The 22079-nt window shown below is 39.1% G+C and overlaps 1 protein-coding gene across 1 annotated transcript in view; it reads left to right on the forward strand.

Moving 5' to 3' along the window:
- Positions 1 to 15475: 15475 nt before the first annotated feature.
- Positions 15476 to 22079, forward strand: part of IL33 (interleukin 33) — a 33023-nt gene continuing 26419 nt past the window's right edge. The window contains exon 1 of the mRNA XM_036737573.1: positions 15476 to 15544. The gene's annotated coding sequence lies outside the window, so the exon portion shown is untranslated. The remainder of the gene's footprint in view (positions 15545 to 22079) is intronic.

Raw genomic sequence — 22079 nt, forward strand, 5'->3', positions numbered from 1 at the left:
TGCAGGTCACATGGCCTGTTTATGGGTGGGAAAGATCTTCAAATCTAAATTGCTATTACACCTCCTCAATGGACTCCATGGCCTCCTGGGCCATCTTCACCATGGCATCATCTAGGCCAGGGAAGGAAAGATGGAAGGAAGGATTGGGATGGCTCTGAGTTGAGAAGAGGGAGGACTGAGGGCTTAAGGATGTAGGGGAAGCTGATAGAGTGGGTTGTGAGGGAAGATGTATCATAGCAGAAAGCTGGAGTAGGGAGTTAAGACAACTGATTCCAGCTCTGCCAAAAGATAGCTAGGCTGTCTTAGACAAATCGTGGTTTCATTTGCTTCTTGGAACTCAGTTCTCTAATCTGTAAAAAGAGGAAGGTGGACTAGGTAATCCTTAAAGTCCTCCTTCCTCCTCCAACATTTTATAAATCTATCTGAGCTCCTGGGAGAAGATGTCTATTGGCAAAGTTGTGACTCATGAATCTATAGTGGGACAGATGAGCTGTACCTCAAGGTACACTCCCACCCCAACTCACACCTCCAAAAAACTCCCTGGCAAAGTATAGAAGTGGAAAGAGTGAATGGCGGGTGGTACAGCCCAGGCAGGAAGTTGGAGGTGGGAGAAATGTATACAAAATGAGAGATTTTGTAACTTTATATAGGATATTAAATTTTACAATGAGGTAGGAGGAGGAAGACAAGGGAAAAACTTAGTAGTTTTATGTTAAGCAACAATAAATGCTTACTAAACTGAGTGGAAATTACTTTCTGTATTTTTCTAAGGCAACGGGAAATTTTTCAAGAAAACTTTAGGACTGGAGGCAGCTCACACACACCCTCGCACGCACGCATGCACACACACACACACACACACACACACACACACACTACTCCACTCCACCCCACACACACACTCTCACTCCTTGTCTCCTTTCCCAACACCAATCCTTACATCACTACTCATGCCTTCCAAGGAATACCTGGCTCTCTGACAACTCAAGGGTGATAAATCCAGCTGTCCAAAGCTTCTTTCAACACAGATCTGCACTGTGTCAGAGGATAAAGTCAGTAGGATCTGAAGGTAAGTACTAAGAGATTTTAATAGCTTTCTAAGGGTTGGCAAATAGATCTCAGAAATTTACAGAGCTTCCATTTATGTCTCTGAAACAATGGGAACCTCTGCCAAGAATGAGAGGAGAAAACAGATCGAACATCCAGTCTTGTTGTTATACGGTAATGGATCTTTCATGGATTCAATTCATTTCAATTCAATTAAGCAACTATTTACTAAGTATCTGCTAGCGGAAAGGGGCTATATATGCCAGGGATTCTTCACCCTTTTTGTGTGTCTTTGGCAGTCTGTTGAAGCCTTTAGACCCCTTCTCAGAATGATGGGAAAAATTCACAAATGAAGAAAATTCTAAATTTCAATTGGAAATCAACAAAAATAAAGATGTCATGTTTTTCCCATCCAAGTTCACAGAACTCCTCTCCTTCTACCCCAAAATCTATACACTGACCCTGCTGATTTATATAGAACTTTCGGGGAGAACAATCTTGGACAGAAATTATCATCTGGAAGATCTATCCTGTGGGGTTCCTTACTGTCTACAAGATTTCATTAGCAAGTTAGATACAATCACAGCAAAAATGCTGTCACATTTTGAGTACACTAGTGATAAAGTAAATATTCAATATTACACATAAAGATTTGAAACAACAAAGAAGGTGAAAGCAATAGTCCCACTTCCTTGGCTGGGATAAGCATGCTTGTAATAGGTGACAAATGAGCAATAGGAAAGAGGGTACAAAGGAAACAGGAAGGATAAGACAGAGAAAAGAGTTAAATGGCAAAATTAGGAAAAGAATAGTGTCAAATATAATGTCACTGGGCTCTACCTCCAGGGTGATGGTCTTTCCTGTCACGGTCTTCACAAAGATCTGCATGCCACCCTCTAAGATAGAGGGTGGAATCTTTCTGGATCTTGTAATCAGACAGGGTATGGCCATCTTCCAGCTGCTTGCCTACAAAGATGAGCCTTTGCTGGTCAGGAGGGATGCACTCTTTGCCTTGGATTTTGTGAAGATGAGGGAGCTTCTGCCATTAAGCATTTTTCCCCAGATCGGCGATGATGATATTTATTGATGAGAAATTACTCATATGAAATGCAAATCCTTAATTCCTCAAACTTGAAGAGAGAGGGGAAACACATAATGGAGAAAAATTTCTGAATAAATGTTTTTTCTTCCCAATCAACTTTGGTGTGGCTGAAAAGAACACTAGATTTGGAGTTGTAGCATTCTTATTTTGCTACTTGCTTTCTGTGCCAATTGGGTAAGTCACTTCCAATCCTTGGGACTTTAAGGAGCACATTATACTCATTTATATAGTATCTGGGAAGCAAAGGGTACAGAAAGCATTTTCCTCCTGACCTAGGCCTAGGAAGAAACTTTTTTCTTTTGGTTTTTGCTTGTTTTTTAAAACACATTTTTGATTCCTCTTATTTTTATATCACAGTCATTTCAATTTATATTACAGTCATTTCAACCTCTCCTTCCAGTCCCCTTAATGTATTGCCTTCCTTTCTTAGATTATAAATATTTGATGTCAGTGAGCATCTTTCTTGCTTATATTTACATCCCCAACACTTGTCACAGTGCCTGGCACATAATAAGTGCTTAATAAATGTCTTTTCTCCCTAGCTAGGTTACTGTTGTCTCTTTTTCCTTGGACCCTTACTGAATGACTTCTTACTAGCTGTTGTTGTTTCAAATCTTTATGTGTAATATTGAATATTTACTTTATCACTAGTGTACTCAAAATGTGACAGCATTTTTACTGTGATTGTATCTAACTTGCTAATGAAATCTCCGTAGACAGTAAGGAACCCCACAGGATAGATCTTCCAGATGATAATTTCTGTCCAAGATTGTTCTCCCCGAAAGTTCTAGATAAATCAGCAGGGTCAGTGTATAGATTTTGAGGTAGAAGGAGAGGAGTTCTGTGAACTTGGATGGGAAAAACAAGTTATTCAGTAATGGTCCAAGGAAAAAGAGACAACAGTAACTAATGACTCTCTCCTAAGGGGCCCTAATAGTCATTGCTTTACCTGGTATTCTTCTGTTTTCCTGTAATCCAAAGTATGTAAGAGAACCTCCCCAAACTTGTCAAACTACTATCCACTTCAGGTGATGCATGTGGGCACATGTTATGCTGGAAAAAAAGCAGTGTCAAAGATTATGAAATCTTAGACAAGAAATTAAAGACTTTTAGCTCACAAGTGGTATTTTAACCATTGCTATCAATCAAAGGCAAGGGCATCTGAGGAGAAAGGTAAATTCAGAAAGTAAACCTTGGGCTAAACCATTCGGCAGTGCTAGGAACTTCAAAGACAACAACTTTTTTCCCAGTCATTAGTATCAATAGCTGTGGCTGCTGAGGCAGTAGAAGCTACAGTATCAGCTGGCTGGTGGCTCAATAGTTGGTGGTCTGGAGGGTGGTCTGACTCCCCTGGTACATGCTGCCTCTTGTCTCTCCTGTAAGCAGACCTTGCTGCTTCAACTAGGTGGAAAGCATTTGTATGAAAATGAATGGAAGGAGAAACCAATCAATTAAGCATTTCCACGTTAAGTGCCTGCTATGTGCCAAAACATTTGGTATACAAAGTCAAAAATTCCTTTCCTCAGGGAGCTTACAGTCTATTGGGGGAGATAACACGTACATATATACAAAAGAGATATAAAGTGATTGGTTGCGGGCAGGGCATTTTCTTGGATCTTGGATGATCAGGAAAGGCTTCATGTTAAAGGTGGTATTTTAACTGAGTCTTGAAAGAGACCAGGAATGCGATGAAGAAGAGGGGAGGAAGAATTCTAGACATGGGAGATAATCCATGAAAAGGTGCAAAGATAGGAAATGGAATGTCATATAATATGCAGAGCAGTAAGAAGGTTTGTTTGGACTGTAGGGAGATAGGGGAGTAATGGGTAATAAAGTAGGAAAGGTAAGTTAGGACCACATTGGTCAAGGCTTTAAATGCCAAACAGAAAAATTTATATTTGATCCTAGAAGTCATAGAGATCTACTGGAGCTGCAGTTAAGGGAGAGACATGATCAGACTTGTCTTGTAGCAAAATTGCTTTGGCAATTACACAGGAAAATGTACCAGAGTAGGGATAGATTTGAGGCAGAGACACTGATCAGAAGGCAACCACAATAATCTAGGTAATAATGGCCTGAAAAAGGCAGTAGTTATGTTGAGTGGAGAGAAGGGAATGTATTGGAAGGATGTTGTGTAAGTAGAAATAATAACATGATATTTGGCATTAGTGAGAATGAGGAATTGAGAATGACCCTGAGACTTTGATTCTGGGTGACTAGGTGATGGTGACTTAGCAGAAATAAGGAAGTCTGGAAGAGAAGTGGGTTTGGAGGAAAAAATGAGTTCAATTTTGAATGTATTGAGTTTGAGACATCTATGAAACATCTAACTGTTCAATAGGCAGTTGGTGATGTAAGGCTAGAGCTCAGGAAAAACTGAAAATATGTATATAGATCTGCGAATCATCTGCACAGCGATAGTATTTGAACCCACTAGAGCTGATGAGGTCATCAAATGGAATTTATAGAGAGAAGAGGGTCGAGGACAGAGTCTTGGGGAATATCCACAGGTAAGAGGCATGATATGGAGACTAAGAATGAGTAGTCAGACAGTGGAACAACTAGAATCAGAGAATCTCAGAAAGGAGATAGTATCCAGGAAAAGAGGGCAGTTAATTGTATCCAATGCTTCAGAAAAGGATGAGATTTCAGAAAACGTCACATACATAGGAATTGAGAGCTCAATGGCAGCTTTGAAGAGAGAGCAGTTTCATTTGAATGATAGTGCTGTCAGAATATATAACAAGACTACTTGGACAGAAAAAAATAGATGAGGATTTTAGGAAACAGATAAAAAGCCTGATATAAAGAGAAATTACATACTATTGACGTACTTTCCCCAAGTTTTGCAGACATTTCTCTGATAACCATGGGTTCTCTTATATAACTTTCTTCTGAAATTTTTCATTTTATCTGGGAATTATAGAACTTAAAATATGTAAAGTATAGGTTATACAACTTGTATTTTGTGAAGAGTTAAATTTCTAATCCAAGTATCACAGAATCACCAAATCTCAGAGTAGTCTAACCTATAGCTAAACAGGTATCCCCTCCAGCATCACCCGCAACAAGCCATTCAGGCTTAACCTAAACATTCCCAATAACAGGAAACTTGCTACCTCCCATTCTCTTTTTGAACAGCTCTTGTTTTCAAAAGGCATTTCCTTATAAGTGCCAAAATCTGTCCCTCTGAAACTCCCACTCATTTTCCTAAGTTTTGCCCTTTTCTAAGTTTCTGCTCTAAACAAAAAAAATTATTTAGACCTTTTCTTTGCCCTTCAGATTTTTAGAAAGAGTTATCAGTCTCCCCCAGATTGTGAAGGACAAACCAAGAAGCTGCTAGAATTAATGGAAAACTATGGTCCAGAAAGTTAGAGTAATTTTTTTAAACATTCCCATTTCCTTCAAGTGAGCCTCATATTACACTGGGTGCAGTTTCTTCACAATCTTGATTACTGTTCTTTGGATGTCCCCCTTCTTACATTTCTGGATTCCTAGAGTCTACTGCTTCTCCACTATGGATGCCACAGTCCCTTAGTCTCCTCCTCGCAGAGAAATGTAGTTGAATCTGGAAACACCTTGCAATCTTAAGCATTTGTTTTTTTTTTTAAATAATATTTTTAAATTACATATAGAAAATAATTTTTTTCAGTTTCAAGTTCCAAATTCTCTCTCTTCTTCCCTTCCCTCCCCTTTCCCTGAGATGGTAAACAATTTGATATAGGTCATACATGGCAGTCATTGAAAACATATTTCCACATTAGTCATGTTGTAAAAGAAAACAATGACCAAAAAAAAAAAACCATGAAAAAAATTAAGAAAGTCAAAATAGTATGCTTTGATCTGCACCCAGTCTCTGGAAGGGGATAGAATTTTTCATCATTAATCCTTTGGAATTGTCTTGGATTATTGTTTTCCTGAAAATAGCTAAGTCATTCACAGTTGAGCATCATACAATATTGCTGTTACTATGTACAATGTTCTCCTGGTTCTGTTCACTTCACTCTGTATCAGTTCATGTAAGTCTTTCCAGGCTTTTCAGAAAGCGTCCTGCTCATCATTTTGAATAGCACAACAATCATATACCATGACTTGTTCAGCCGTTCCCCAATTGAAGGGCATCCCCTCAATTTCCAGTTCTTGGTCACCACAAAAAGAGCTGCTATAAATCTTCTTGTACAAATAGGTTCTTTTTCCTCCTTTGGGATACAGACCTAGTAGTGGTGTTGCCGAGTCAAAGGGTATGCACAGTTTTATAGCCCTTTGGCCATAGCTCCATATTGCTTTCCAGAATGGTTGGATCAGTTCACAACTCTACCAACTGTGCAGTAGTGTCCCGATTTTCCAATATCCCCTCCAACATTTGTCATTTTTCTTTTCTGTCGTATTAGCTAGTCTGACATATGTGAGGTGGTGCCTCAGAGTTGTTTTATTTTGCAACTCTAATCAATAATGATTTAGAGCATTTTTTTCATGGGATAGTTTTGATATCTTTGTCTGAAAACTGCATGTTCGTATCCTTTGATTGTTTATCAATTGTAAAATTACTTGTAGCTTGTAAATTTGACTCAGTTCTCTATATATTTGAGAAATGAGGCCTTTTTCTGAGAAATTTGCCAGAAATATTGTTTCACAGCTTTCTGTTTTTCTTTTAATTTTGGCAACGTTGATTTTTATTTGTGTAAAAACTTTTTAATTTAACATAATCAAAATGATCCATTTTATATCTTATAATGCTTGCTGTCTCTTGTTTGGTAATAAATTCTTTTCTTATCCATAGACCTGACAAGTAAACTATTTCATGCTCCATTTATTTGTTTATGGAATCACCCTTTATGTCTAAATCAAAGCATTAGCTATCCAAATCACTTCTCTTTAAGCTTACTATGGAAATTGGACGTTTTCTCAAAGCATTTAATATTATTGGATATTAGTTCTACTTTTATATGAACAAGGTCAATTTATTATCAAAATCTTTAGGCAACTACTAACCTGCCAGTAGCTGACTCAGTTCAACAAACATTTATTAAGCAGCTATACACACATACACCCAATACACACATACATGCACACACATACACAACATACACACACATACATACACACAAAAACAAACATTGCTTCAAGGAATATATAACAACTGCCTACTTTCCACAGGTCTATTGTGCATACTCACTCCTTTTATTAAATTTAAAACTGGAAGGAGCCCTAGAGATCAGCTTATAATCCCTTCATTTTACAAATGAGGAAGAGAATCTCAAAGATATTAACTTGCCCAAGGTCGCCCAGGTCATAAGTAGAGCAGGTAAGACTCGCACTTCAAAGATCTCTCACTTCAAACCCCTCAATCTTTTCATGATATCATTTATTGGTTACTATAGCCTGCCCAAACCAACCTCTGATTCTACAGGAAAACGAAGCTAAGGGTGCTGCATTCCACCTTTCAGATAAAGTACCAGGTCACTAATATTTCATTTCCAATGGTCAAACAAAATTGCTCTGACATAAAGAAACCACATGATTACATCTGATATTGTAACCAAAGAACAATGTCTGGGTCTAGGGGCAAATTTTCCTTTTTGATTACGAATCATGCATGGTTTTATCTCTAACTCTGTTAATTAACTAACTAATTCAAGAATAAATTCACATTTTGGGAATAGCAACAGCTTTTCCTTTGTGTATATTTTCAGGATGTCCTTCTGTATCCAGTTCTTTCCTCATGAATATATATATATACATATATATATGCATGAATGTATGTATGTATGTATGTATGCATATATGGCTGGCTCCACTCTGCGTTACATGTGTGTTCACCTGATAGTTCTTTCGTTCTGTGACCTGATCATTAGCTGCATCGCTGGTACTTTCAAATAGATTTGTCTCTTCCACACTTGCCTCGCTCTGCAATAATAGAGTCATCTCCCTTCGTCCCTACTTATAAAATATGATAGAGTAGAAAGAGTTCTGGATTTGGACCAAGAAGACTGGGTTCAAATCCTGGCCACCAAGGGCTATTTCTGTTATCCTGGGCAAATCACACTATGTTTCTGGGCCTCGGGTTCATTTATAAAATGAGAGAGTTGAATGAGGTGACCTATAATTTAAGGTACCTTCCAGATCTAAATCTGTGGCTCTAAAAATGAGTGATATTACTACATCCTAATGACTGTAGCATTTAAACACTAATGTAGGCTCCCAAAGTGGGAGATACTGCCCCCTGGGGGCACTGGAATGATCCAGGGGGCAGTAGTAGCCTCAGATGCAATTGGGGGGGACTGAATAAAAATAAGGGGGTAGTGGAAGCATAAGGAAAGAAGAGAAGAAAATTCTGAAAAAACCATTCATATGTGTTCCATCTGCTGTGTAACAGATAAAGTTGTAGTGATTACATTATATTCCAAATAAACATACAAAATGCAAGTTGTAATCTAGCAGTGGTCAAGTCTGCCAACAAGCTTTATTATCAAATATTGGCAGCCGAGAGCAGGTGGTACATTGTCGGGAAGTCCAGCATTCATTGCCAGGAATGTGTGTGTTCAATGACTTGTTTACAATATGGTGCTCTATAGTTACATGACACAATATTGCATCGTCAAAATTTCCATGCAGGAAAAACCCCATAAATTTACAATAAATTATTAAATTTAAGATGCATCATTTTTTTAAAAAAAACGATATTTTTTGAAATGATGCAAATTTCAAAAAGAAAATGTTAAAGGGTTAAAGAAAATAGATTTCTGGGGACGGGGTGGGGGGGGGAGTGGTGGTGGTGGTGCTGAGTAATTTTTTTGAAAGGGGGCAGTAGGCCAACTAAGTTTGAGAACCTCCGCTCTAGAAGACAGAGTAAGAAGGGATTTTTAAGTATCCATTACAGTAAAAATGTATGAAATTATCCCACATCCTAAAGAGAGTTAAGTTTTTAGAAATAAATTGTGCTATTTGTGTGTGTTTCTGCACTATTTGCCAGTAGACTGAACAACTTGTAATTTAAAGGGGAAGTCAGTTTCTAACTAACAGTGTGATCTTGAGCAAGTCACTCTCTCCACTCCTCTAGACCTCAGTCTCCTCTTCTGCTCAATGAGGAGTCCAGGCTGGATGAAGCTCCTTCAGACTCTAAATATCTATCGTTACTTAAGAACTCTGTCCTACTAGGTGGGCCATGGCTATCAGCTGACAAAAGTGAGACACTCCAAGGGCAATTAGACTTAGTAGGCTATATAGGGTTGCTTGTATTTTTCTCGGGGGGAGGATAACCTTGCAGTCAGGAACACTTGAAGTTCTACTTCTGACACTTCTTAGCTATGTCACCGTGGGTGCAACAACCATTGGTCCTGGATGAGGTGTACCCATCCACTCCCCAGTGGCTTCACTCAACATCCTCATAACTTTCTGGACCAAAATGCCCCAACTTGGCCACCACTTTTTTATATATGTTGTTCCCCTGCCTAAATGCCCCTGTTGAAATGTAAGCTCCTTCAGGGAAGAGACTGTCTTTGCTTTTGTGTTTATATCCCCAGAGTTAGCATAGTGTTTGGTGCATAGTGAGCACTTAAGAAATGCTCTTCATTCATTGGTTCATTTTTATTAATTTCTCAGTACCTATTTCAACTCTTTAAGACTATAAGCTACAAGGCGAAACAGAGTTGTTAATCTACATTAGTAGAGGGAATTCCCACATCAGGATTTCCCTACAATGATTAAGTCAGAGGTCCATACCAAAAAATTTGAATGGGCAAGGGTAGAGAGAGAAGTAGCAACCTGCCCGTAGGAGAGGTTGCTACCTAGTTGCTTGAGAATGTCCCTTTGCCTTGCCTTACATTAAAGGTAAAACAACTTTCAGCATATTATTAGAACTGAAGGAAGCCAATGTTGATGTTACATTTTCTGCACAGAATTCACTTGGCAACTTTGCCATAATGTCATTACTTTTAGAACTAGAAGGGACCTCAAGAGGCAATTTTGTCCAGGTTCTTGGCTTCAAGCAGGTAACTAGATGATAGCGGAAGCAAAAGCATATATAGGGGGCCAGCTTGACTCTAAAATTGTGGATCATGTTTTAAAATCGGAGGCTCTCCTACAGATACCTAGCAGGATAGGATGCACTCTTAAATCAATCTCCTTTATAAATATTCAGCCTAGATCTTAGCCGAATTACTATACCGTCATAATTTTATGACTTTAAATCAACTGACCACTGTTGTTGGGTGAGTACTGTTGAGGTCAGAATTGGGAGAGCAATTTAGGTGTGAAAGAATTCACTTAGACCTTCTTCGTGGCCGTAAGACCCCAAGAATGTTGGAGTGCTACCTGAAATGATGAGGAATGGACATATGGTACAGGCTCTGGGAACCCTCTTGAACTCTCCTTGAATCTTCCCACTTGATCTGGTTATAAGCTTTTGCTATGCCCAAATCTCTGTTTCTCTTAACCTAGCCTAGCCCTCCATTGTTTGTTACCTCCGGATTTCCTCTGCCTACTTCCCATCCTTGATACCATCAAAATCCCATTCTCTTGGTTCCTGGCATCAGACCTCTAGTCACCCCAGTCCCATCAAGATCCTCTTTAGACTCCTCCTCAAGATCCTCCCTGGACCCCTCCTCCAGTCACCCCAGAGTACTTGACCACCCCTAGATCCCTCCCACAGGCTTTCTGTATATTAAGATCCATCTGGCTTCCATGAAGGTGCTCAGATTCTATCTGGCCCATTTGTCAATACAAGTGTCACAAATGATCAGATTCCTTAAGAATCTACCCAATACAGTGGGTCTTCAATAAACTTTGTTTTTCTTTGGTTGAAAGAAGGCTTGGGTAGAATTCATTCAGGCAGGACATAGTGTGTTGCTATTTCAGGGTTCCAGCACCCCAAATCTGAACACTAGTGTCCTGAAAGAATTCATCCAGTCTCCAAGTTACAGAAAGGCATTTATTGGGGTGATGTACCCAAGTGGGCCTGCTCCCAGTGAAGCAGAACCCCAATGGTCTCTACTCCATGTGGGAAGCAGAGCATCGGCCATGGGCCCTGCTCCACTAAGGGAGCAGAATAGCCCCTACTTCCCGCAGGAGACAAAGGCTATTAGCCAGGTTAAAGGTATGGTTTAAATACAATTTTATGGAACAGGTGGAAGCGGACAAGAGAATGGGAGGAGCAAGCATGGCTCCAAAATGCCTTCATCATACAGATAAGCAAAGAGAGTAGGAAAGGGGAAAAGGACTTTAGGACTCCCTCGAGATCAGGAAGGGCCTCACAAAGTACTGGAAAAGCAACCTTTGATATTCTTTTTAACCCTTAGGGCACCTTTTATATCCATATCCCAAGCAAAGCCACAGTAGGTAAGATAGTTTAGGGAAGGAAAGGAGAAGAAACAGTACAATTACCTTCTCCCCACTCTATCATCCCAGCAGGAAGGTTAGATCAGAACACACAATGAAAAAAGATAATAATAAAGACCCACAAAAATGCAGCTATTCCTTTCCATTATACACCTAACCTAAGGCAACAGAACAGAGGCCAGTCTTATATTCACCAGCCACTGCCCTCCCTTCACTTTTAAATGTATTAGCTAAACACCACTTCTGTGTACTGAAATGGCATCGTAACTGGTTACTCACAGCTCTTGGGTTACAATGGGCTCCCCTAGTTTCCTAGTTAACATTTGCTGCCAAAACATTGCTTGGGGTGGGGTGGAATATGGTACTTTCTTCTCTCAACATATTCAGACTGTGCAATATCACTGAGAGCCTACTATGTGCCAACCACTGTACTAGGTTTTGTGGGAAATATGAAAGAAGTAGTAGACATTGTTCTTGCCATAAAGGAATTAATATTCTAACTTGGAAGAAAAGACCAGTGCATATAAATTAATTAGAAAAGAATATGGGGCAATCTATTATTAAATACATGCTTATAGTGATATGATATCATATAAGTAGGCTTAAGATTACATGACTGTAGGGTAAGTGCTGGAAGATTGAATTGAGAGAGGAGAGACAGCTCAGTGTTGGAATAGTCAGGGAAGGCCTTGCAGAAACTCAGCTATTAAAGTACTCTCATTTTCAAAGGTTCAAAGCAAACCTAAAAATCTGTTATCAGGTTCAAGTTGCTGTATCAGTAAGGCAATAATAACAATGTAGATGATAATTGTCAAAATGCCTGTGTGGTTCTGTATTGCAAAGTATACGAGACTCTCCACAGAGAAGGTAGAAGTATTTATTCAGACACCTGAGAACCATATCCCACAAGCCATTTATCCAATCTATCAGAGCAGTAAAATATTCAATACACAATATCACAACATGGAGCCTTGCCATCCCAAAACCTCTCTGACCTCCTACTGGTGTTTCCCCAAAAACAAATTCATGGTACAACTAAGTCAGATCTCATGATGGCCATCATTAGCAGCCATTAGCAGCCATAACTTTCTCTCTCTCTCTCTCTCTCTCTCTCTCTCTCTCTCTCTCTCTCACTCTCTCTCTCTCTCTCTCTCTCTCTCTCTCTCTCTCACTCTCTCTCTCTCTCTCTCTCTCTCTCTCTCTCTCTCTGCATTTCCTATGACATGACTTCCTTTTCCTGTCAGGAAGCTCCTCCTACCACAACTTAGACTTACTGTGACTTAAGCAGGTCACATGGCCTATTAATAGATGGGAAAGATCTTCAAATCTAAATTGCTACTACAGTTGCTATCAGATGCTTATTCTCTTGTAGACAGAAGATTCCTAATATGTGAGCTAAGACCTCCTGAAGAAGCAAAGGATTTATCTCATTCAGCAAGCATACCTTGTGTGGAATGAATAAATAATATGCCTTGCCTGTTGTGATTGTTCAAATGTATGCATCTCCTGTTGTGATAAATGAAATGGAAATTCCTGTAAAAACTTTACAGAATTCCTACTGTCTTTTTTTCATTATGTACTTTCTCTTTCAATAGATTTAAGTAGTATAACTTTTGTTATATGTAGGGTAGGGTCCAAGAATTTTTCTGACATTTAAAAAGGCCCTCAAACTCAAAAAGGCTGGGAGCCACAGCCATAGAACCTTTCTTTTATGCATCATTGAGAGCTTCCTGTCCCCACATAAGAACTATTGCACTGTGTGCTAATATATCTATTTTTCTCAAAGACTTTTTTCCCCTCCAGAAGCCAAACCTTCTAGATGTTGACACATAGAAAAACATGGCCAATCTGTCTTTTATCAGTGTATATTTATATTTTGTGTTTGAAGGTTATGATTCACCTGGAGTCACTCTAGCTTAATGTGTCTCTTCCTATTGTGATAAGATAACAGAGATAAAAGAATGACTTGGTCCAGAATCCTGCCCATGAATTTGCAGATACAGCTCTTGAACAATTCTGGGAAAGTGTGGAGAAAAGAGCTAACACCATTATTTACTCAGAACTGGATGAATAAGGAAGTATGGTATTGTGGAGTTAGCATTAGAGAAGGAAGCAGGTTCTGATACTTCCCAACCATGGGATTTTGAGCATGTCTCTTTACATCTTGGAATTCCAGTTGCCTCACCCATTATAATACTTACACTAGGTACCTCATAAGGCTACTGTGAGGACAGTAATTCATAAGCCATGAAACACTCTTTAAATATGAGCTATTACTAATAGAGAGAGGGAAGGATGAAGAGAGCCAAGATGTAACTAGGATGAGGCAATGGAAATTTGCCTCAGGGTATGAAATTTACAGGGTGCTGATAGCCCTTGTACTCCAGCAGAGCAGAAATGAATTTAGCACCTAATTATCAAGAATAATTGCTAAAACAGGAAGCTAACAGGTGGTACTTCCTCCCCCTGATCCTAGCAATGGCTTCAGAGTATGCTGGGGTCTGTGACTTAAAAAGTCTTTAAGAGTTGTCTGAGGAACTAACAAGTTAATATTTGGGATATCCAAGTGAGCTGGAGAAGAAAATGGCAAACTATTCTAGTATCTTTGCCAAGAAAACCCCAGTGGGGTCACCAAGAGTTGGACAGGACTGAAAAACTGCTCAACAACAAACAAAATCTGATGGTTACCAGCCATGTAAACTAATCAAGGACAAGTTACATAATCTCTGTAACTTTCACTTTCCTCATCTACTCATATACTAAATGGAGTTGTTGTAAAGAAGTGTTTTGTTCACCTTAAGGCACTATAGAGACATTAGCTAGTGTTGTGGTTGCTATTAATAATGCCAATAATAATAATATGACATTCATATTACTTAATCTTTCTGAAACCGAGTTTCTTCATTTATCAAATGGTTACAAATAATACATTTTCTTCCTAACTCACAGTGCTGGTATGAAGATCAGCTAAGGCAGTCTCCCTGCCTTAGGTCTCTCCCTTTTCCTCTACCTAATTGTTAAAGTGATATTCATAAAGCACATCATTCTCCTGCTCAATAAACTCCAGAGGCTTCCTATTATCTTAGAACCAAATATAAATTTCTCTGTCATTTAAAGCCCTTCACAGCCTGGCTCAAACCTACCTTTCCAGGCTTATTATGGTCTGGCCAGACTGGCTTCCTTATAGTTCCTCACACACAACATTCTATCTCCTATCTTCATTTCTTTGCTCAGGTTGTGCTGCATGCCTGGAATGTACTCCCCTGACCTTGACCTCTTAAAAAACCTAATCCTCTTTCAAAGAGCAGCCCAAATGTCACCTCCTGCATGAGGCCTCTGCTGTTTTTTCCAGCTGCTAATGCCTTTTCCTCAAAATAATCTTGTATTTGTTCTGTATATACTTGTTTGAGCATATGTTGTCTTTCCTGATTGTCATTGAAAGGGTGTTGCCTCAAACTTAGGACTGGGAAAGACCTTAATTTAGAAAGGCCAAGGTCACCGGCTGCATCCTGGGTCATCACCAGTCATCTTGAGTTTTGTCTTGCCAATGGACTCCAACAATTCTGGAGGAGAGTGAGGCTAATCGTTTTGCCTATCTCTGTGTCACTTAAATCCAATTTAGTCAGGGCTTCACCCTCCGCCACCAGTGATGTCATTGGTCCTCCTCAAAAACCAAGGATAAACAACAGCAAAGGTTCCTGCATGAGGCCCCTACAAAGAGAAAAGGAGTTTCAGAGCATGTGTGCGCTAAACCTCTGTTACAGCTATTTCTCACACATGTGCATCACTACTTATAGTCTAAGTTTAAGCTTAATTCAATTTTCTATGCAGGGAATTGAAGAGCCAGGCAAATTCCTCTCTTTTGTTTTCCTATAAAATATCATAGAATCAAATTCCACTTTGCTGGCAAAGTCAAGTCACACCCTTCATTTCCTTTCCCATGAATCAGCCAGTTCTCTGTTTCATAAGCTCAGGCATTTATTTGGCATCCCTAAATAGCCAGTACAGAGTTTGTCTTCTCTTTCTCATAGGAAGATCCTGCCTCTCAATCTACTGCAGGTAAGGCATTTAATTTGATTAATTTTTCCAGTAGTATGATGATTTTGCACCAACCCATCCACAGTCTTTTAGAGTTCCTTCATTTAAACCAGGCAATGAATGCACTTTGGGAACAGCTGGATGGGGTCAAAGTGAAATCTATGGCTATGGAATCATGCTAGGTTTGGAAAAAGTACATGATGGAGAGATCTGGGTTTCAATGTTCTCTCTGACACTTATGGCATGACCCAAACAGGTTACTCTCTACCTCCAGGAAAGCTCATTTAATTTATTTATTTAAAAAAAGCCAGGAATGATATTTGCTTTACATATTGTTTATGGCTACTGAGGAGAAAGTACTTTGTAAATTAAACCCCTTTGCAAATGGAAAGTTATTACAGAGAGACAATAGAATAGAATAGAAAGTGGGCAAGATTTGAATCAAGGGGATCTGGGTTTGATTCCAAATTGGATGATGGCACAGTGGATAGAGCACTGGGCTTGGTGTCGGGAAGATTCACCTCCATGAGTTCCAATCTGACTTCAGACACTTAGTAACTGTGTGACCCTGGGCAAGTCACTTAACCCTGTTTGCCTCAATTCCTTAATCTATAAAAATGAGCTGGAGAAGAAAATGGCAAACTATTCCAGTATCTTTGCCAAGAAAACCCCAATGGGGTCACCAAGAGTTGGACAGGACTGAAAAACTGCTCAACAACAAACAAAATCTGATGATTACCAGCTATGTAAACTAATCAATGACAAGTTACATAATCTCTATCACTTTCACTTTCGTCATCTGCAAAATGGGTATAAAAATAGCAGTGGTACAGGAGGAAGAGAGCTGGATTTGAAGTCCAAGGACTTGGGTTCTAGTTCTGGATCTGCTCCTTATTATTTGTCTGTCTTTGGGTAAGTCTCTTACCTCCTTCAGTTCTTAGTATCCTCGTGTATAAAATGAAGGGCTTTGAAAAGATGACCCCAGGATTCAGTCTTACAATTGCCTATTTCACAGCGTTGTGATGAGGAGTCTCTGCAAACTTTAGCATTCTATAGAAATATGAGTTATTACAAGACAAAACTATCCATTACCAACCTGCCAGGTATCCTCTGGCATATTCCTCACCGCCCCCCCCCTCCACCTTCTGTATGTTGTCTTACCTCTTTAGATTGTAAGTTCCAAGCTCCTCGAGGGCAGGGATCGTCTTCCTTTTTCTTATTTGGATCCCTAGCACTTAGCACAATTCCTGGCACATAGTAGGTGGTGAATAATCTTACAGGATCATAAATAATTGGTCATGAATCTGTGAAGGATATGAGCAGAGGAGACTGCCAGTGTGTGCTGCTCCCCAGCTATGCTCAGCTCTGACTTAGTAGATAAATTCTAAGGAGCTGCCTGAAGTCCATAAAGTGACTTGCCAGGGCCATAAAGTAAATAAGTTCCTTAGGCAGGAAACAAACCTGAGTTTTTCAGATTCCAGCAACTATGGCTGGCTGCCTCTAACTAGCCCTACTGACAGCAAACAAAGGCTGCCCTTTTCTTTCAGATCGGGCTGGCTTGCACAAGCCTGAGTAGGACAAATATGCCAGGACTCAAAGGACCTGTGATTTCCTTAGGCAGGGAAACTCCTGGAGTTGAACCTTCTTGTACCAAAGGAGATTTCAATAGTCTATCATCGGATCATAGATATAGAGCTGGAAAGGAGCTCAAAAGCCATCTACTCTAACCCCTTCTTTACAGATGAGGAAATTGAGGTCAAGGTAGGTTAAGGCACTCGTCTGAGTTCACATAGTAAATATCAGAGGCAATATTTGAACCCGGGTAATCTGACTCCCGAGTAATCTGACTCCCGAGTGGGGGGCTCTTTCCATTGTACCAGACTGATTCCACTTAATAGTTCTTAGGGAGTTACCTGAGGCATACACAGATTAAATGACTTGCCCAGGCTTAGGGAGGTCATTCTTGATGAAAATACAGAGGGAAGAGTATTTTTTTTAAAGTCAATCTTCATCTTAACTATGCTAACTATACGAAGTGAATTAACTTATTATTAGTGTTATCGAAATAATCTTAAGTGCATTTTAATTTAAAAATTATCATCAATAAACATAGGATCACAGATTTAAAGCTGGAACTATAGTACTATAGGTTATCTAATTCTAATTTTACAGATAAGGAAACCGAGATCACGAGGGTTAAATGATTTGCCCAAAAGCACACAGGTATCAAGTGGCAGAGCTAGGATTTGAACCTGCATCCATTGATTCCAAATCCAGTGCCCTTTTTTCTGTACCACACTTGTGTATCACACATATAATGTTTTCAATATATTCGATAAGCATTGGTTGAGTTAGGCAGGAGAAGAAAGGGAGGGGGTTGGAATACATATGGGAAAGTATGCAGCATTTTTAGTGACCCCAGGCTTCTCCCTGGAACCAAAAATCCCATGCTTTTAACACCATTGTTCATCATTAGAGACACTGTTCCCTAGTGGATAGATTGTTCATCATCAGAGGTAGTGCTGAATAGTGGATAGAGTTCTGGGTTTGGAGTTGGAAAGACCTAGCTTAATATTCACCTCTGACACTTCCTGATTGTATAGCTGTGGACAAGTCATTTTACTTTTGTGTGTCACAGGCAACTTTCTAGCACTTTTCTACTAAGTTCAGAGTTGGGTTGCAATGTGCCTCAGTGGAGGGAGATCCCACAGTAGGAGTTCCCCAAGCTGATGAAATCATCCCAGATCCTTCCCATATTCGTTTTCTTCTGGTAATACCATGTGGCTATGAATCATGAAATACCACAATTCTATACATTCAGTCATCCAGAGGGCAATGGATAGGCATATTGTTGTGAAGATTAAAAGAGACAATAATTATAAAGTGTTTAGCGCAGTTCCTGGCACATAGTAAGTATTATAAAAACATTAGCTATCATCATTATCATTACTATTATTATTAAATTATGGGCATAAATTGGTGATGGCATATTGCAAATGGTTTATTACACAAAGCAATGAAAAATGTATCACCAGGAAATGAATGACCAGAAAAGAAGTTGGGCTAATCATGGAGTGAGAGCAATTTATAACTATAGATAGCCTTTGTGCTCTATGTTCATACAATGTCAAGAGATCAAGATTCACTATCACCATGACCCCCTAGACACTCCCTTCCTTGGCCATGGCTCCCCTACATGTATTGTCTCCTCATTAGAATACTAGTGATGATGAGAGCTACCATTTATGTAGCACTCTCCTGTTCACAAAGTGCTTTACAAAGATTACCTCATTTTATCCTTACAACAACCATGAGAGGTAGATGATATCATTAACCTCACTTTATAGATGAAGACAGTGAGGCAAACAGATGTGTTAAGTGACTTGCCCAGGCTCACACAGCCAGTGTCTAAAATCAGATTAGAATTTGGTCTTCCAGGTCCAGTGCTATCCACCGAAACACCTAGTTGCCCTGTAACTGTAACCTCCCTGAGGATGGGAAGTGTCTCACATTCATACTTATATTATCAGCACTGAGCATCATGCCTGGCACATAGAAAGCAGTTAAATGCTTTTTCATTCATTTATCAAGAAGAAGGGCCCAAATGTGTTGAGTGGACCCTCTATGTATTAGTCATAAATGAGGGAGGGGGTGGTGGGCAATGATTAATCCTTACAATCAGTGGAATTGGTTTAAAGACGGAATACGCACACACACACACACACACACACACACACACACGTATACATACGCATACTCAGTTGGGCAGAGAAATCTATCTTAATAGGGAAATAGGAGAGGAATGGGAAGAGATATGGGAGGGAATGATAAAAGAGAGGACAGATCAAGGGAAACAGCGGTAAGAAGCAAAACGGACTTTGGAGGAGGGACAGGATAAAAAGAGAGAGAGAAGGACAAACAGAAGAAAATAAGATGGAGGGAAATACACAGTAATTATAACTGTGAGTGTGAAAGGGATGAGCTTACCCATAAAACACAAGCCGATAGCAAAATGGATTAGAAACCAGAATCCAACAATATGTTGTTTACAAGGGATATACTTTAAAAAGAAAGATACACACAAAGGGTTGGAGCAGAATCTATTATACTTCAACTAAAGTTAAAAAAACAAAGACAGGAATAGCAATCATGATCTCAGACAAAGCAAAAGCAAAAACAGACCTAATTAAAAAAAGACAATCAGGGAAATTATGTTTTGCTAAAAGGTACCATACACAGCAAAGCAGTATCAAAAATTTTTTACAGCAAGTTTCTCTGATAAAGGCCTCACTTCTCAAATATATAGGGAACTTGGTCAAATTTATAAAAATGAGAGTCATTCCATAATTGATAAAAAGAAATCAAAGCTATTTATAGTCTTGTGAAAAAATGCTCTGAGTCATTATTGGTTAGAAAAATGCAAATTAAAACCATCTCATACCTATTAGAAATGACAAATGCTGGAGAGGATGAGGGAAAATAGGTTCACCAATGAACTGTTGGTGGAATTATGAACTGGTCCAACCATTGTAAAGAACAATTTGGAACTATGTTTGAAGGGCTATAAAACAATGGATACCCTTTGATGAGCAATTCCATTATTAAGTCTGTACCCAAAGATATAAAAGGAAAAGGATCTATTTGTATAAAAATATTTATAGCAACTCTTTTTGTGGTGTCAAAGAATTGGAAATTAAAGGGATGCTCATCAATTGGGGAATGGTTGAACAAGTTTTGGCATATGGTTGTGATGGAGTACTATTGTCCTATAAGAAATGACAAGGGACATGGCTTCAGAAAAAATATTACAAACCTATATAATTGATGCGAAGTGAAATGAGAAGAACCAGGAGATCGCTGTGTACAGCAATGTTGTAATGATCTCCAACCGTGAAATACTTGGCTATTCTGATCGATATTCTGATCCAAGGCAATTCCAAAGGATGCCTGATAAAAAAGTCTATCTCCAGAGAGAGAATTGATGAACTCTGTGTGCAAACTGAAATATAATTTTCTTAATTTTATTTCTTTTTTTTGCAATATGGCTAATATGGAAATATGTTTTTCATAATTTCACATGTATAGTTGATAAAATTTTCTTGCCTTCTTTGTGGGTGAGGAAGGATGGGAGGGAGAGAATTTGGAACTCAAAAATGAAAAGGAAAAGAATATTAAAACAAAATGAAAATAAATTAACATTTGTAAAGGAAGGAAGGAAGGAAGGAAATAAGGAAGGAAGGAAGGAAGGAAGGAAGGAAAGAAGGAAGGAAGGAAAGAAGGAAGGAAGGAAGGAACCATTGGACTGGGTATCCAAAGATCTGAGTTCCAGCTAAGTTTCTGAGTTGCATAACTTTGGGCAGGTCATAACCTCTCTGGGTTTCGATTTTCTTCTGTGCAAAATGGGGAGTTGGACAAAATGATCTCTAAGATCATTTCCAACTCTAATAGTCTATTACTACAAATAGCACTTTAAAGGTTAAAAAGGCACTTTTCTTGTAGCAACCTTTGGACATTGGCATGACAATCATTATACCTCTAATTTCCAAAATGAAGAATCAGAGGTCTGGAGAAGTTGAATAACTTGTCCAGGGTCACACAGTGACAAGTGTTGAAGCCAAGTCACAAACTTAGTTCATAACTCCAGGTCCAAGGCTCTGTGTCCATGATCCCATATTGCTATGAGTATGTATTGTGTTCAAGTCAATGTTCTAGATTTAATTCCAATATCTAACTAAAATAAACTGAGATCTTTTTATTCCTCAGGAATCCAAAGATAGTGGTATTATAGAATTCAGAACTCAAAGTGTGCTTAGAGTTCATCTAGCCTATTCAGAGCTGGGCCTGACTCAGTCTGATCTGCTAACTCAAGATCATGACTGGAATGAAATGATGTATTTCTAGACCATATAATGGTTAACAAAAAGAAGTTAATAATAACATAGAAAGGACACTCAACAAGGCTATGGCATTGGTAAGCTCTTAATAAGGAGTTTCTCTTTCCCTCTCTCTCCCTTTTTTTCAACATCTCTCTATCTTTCTCGCTGTCTCTCTCTCTGTCCTGTCTCAGTCTCTTTTTCTGTCTCTCTCTTTCTCTCTCTCTGTCTTTCTGTCTTTCTCTTTTTCTCTCTGTTTCTGTCTCTGTCTATCTCAGATGCAGATCTCCTCATCCCCACATTTGTCATGGTAGTGTGCGTGGTCACAAGGGTGTGTTGACTCACATAGTTGCAGAGAGTTTGTCAAGTCCAAGTAGTTTGAATTCCATACGGAATTTTTATGCCTTAAGTGATTGGGAAACTACATCAGTCATTACAGCCTTAGTCCCCTGGACCAATTAAGCCTTAAGGCCAGTTTCTAGGCTTTTATAGAAAACCTAGCCTAGCCTAGCCTATGTGAAAGTGATGTTGCTCCTACCACATAGTTCCTCCCACTTGGCTCATAGAAGAGGATAACCTATATGAAGTACACAGAATTTAAGTGACTTAACCAGGGTCACACATCTGATAGGTAAAAATTTGAGAATTAAAACAGAGATCTTTTGACTCCACAGTTATTGTAC

Source organism: Trichosurus vulpecula, chromosome 9 (genome assembly GCF_011100635.1).
Source record: "Trichosurus vulpecula isolate mTriVul1 chromosome 9, mTriVul1.pri, whole genome shotgun sequence".
Classification (NCBI taxonomy): Eukaryota; Metazoa; Chordata; class Mammalia; order Diprotodontia; family Phalangeridae; genus Trichosurus; species Trichosurus vulpecula.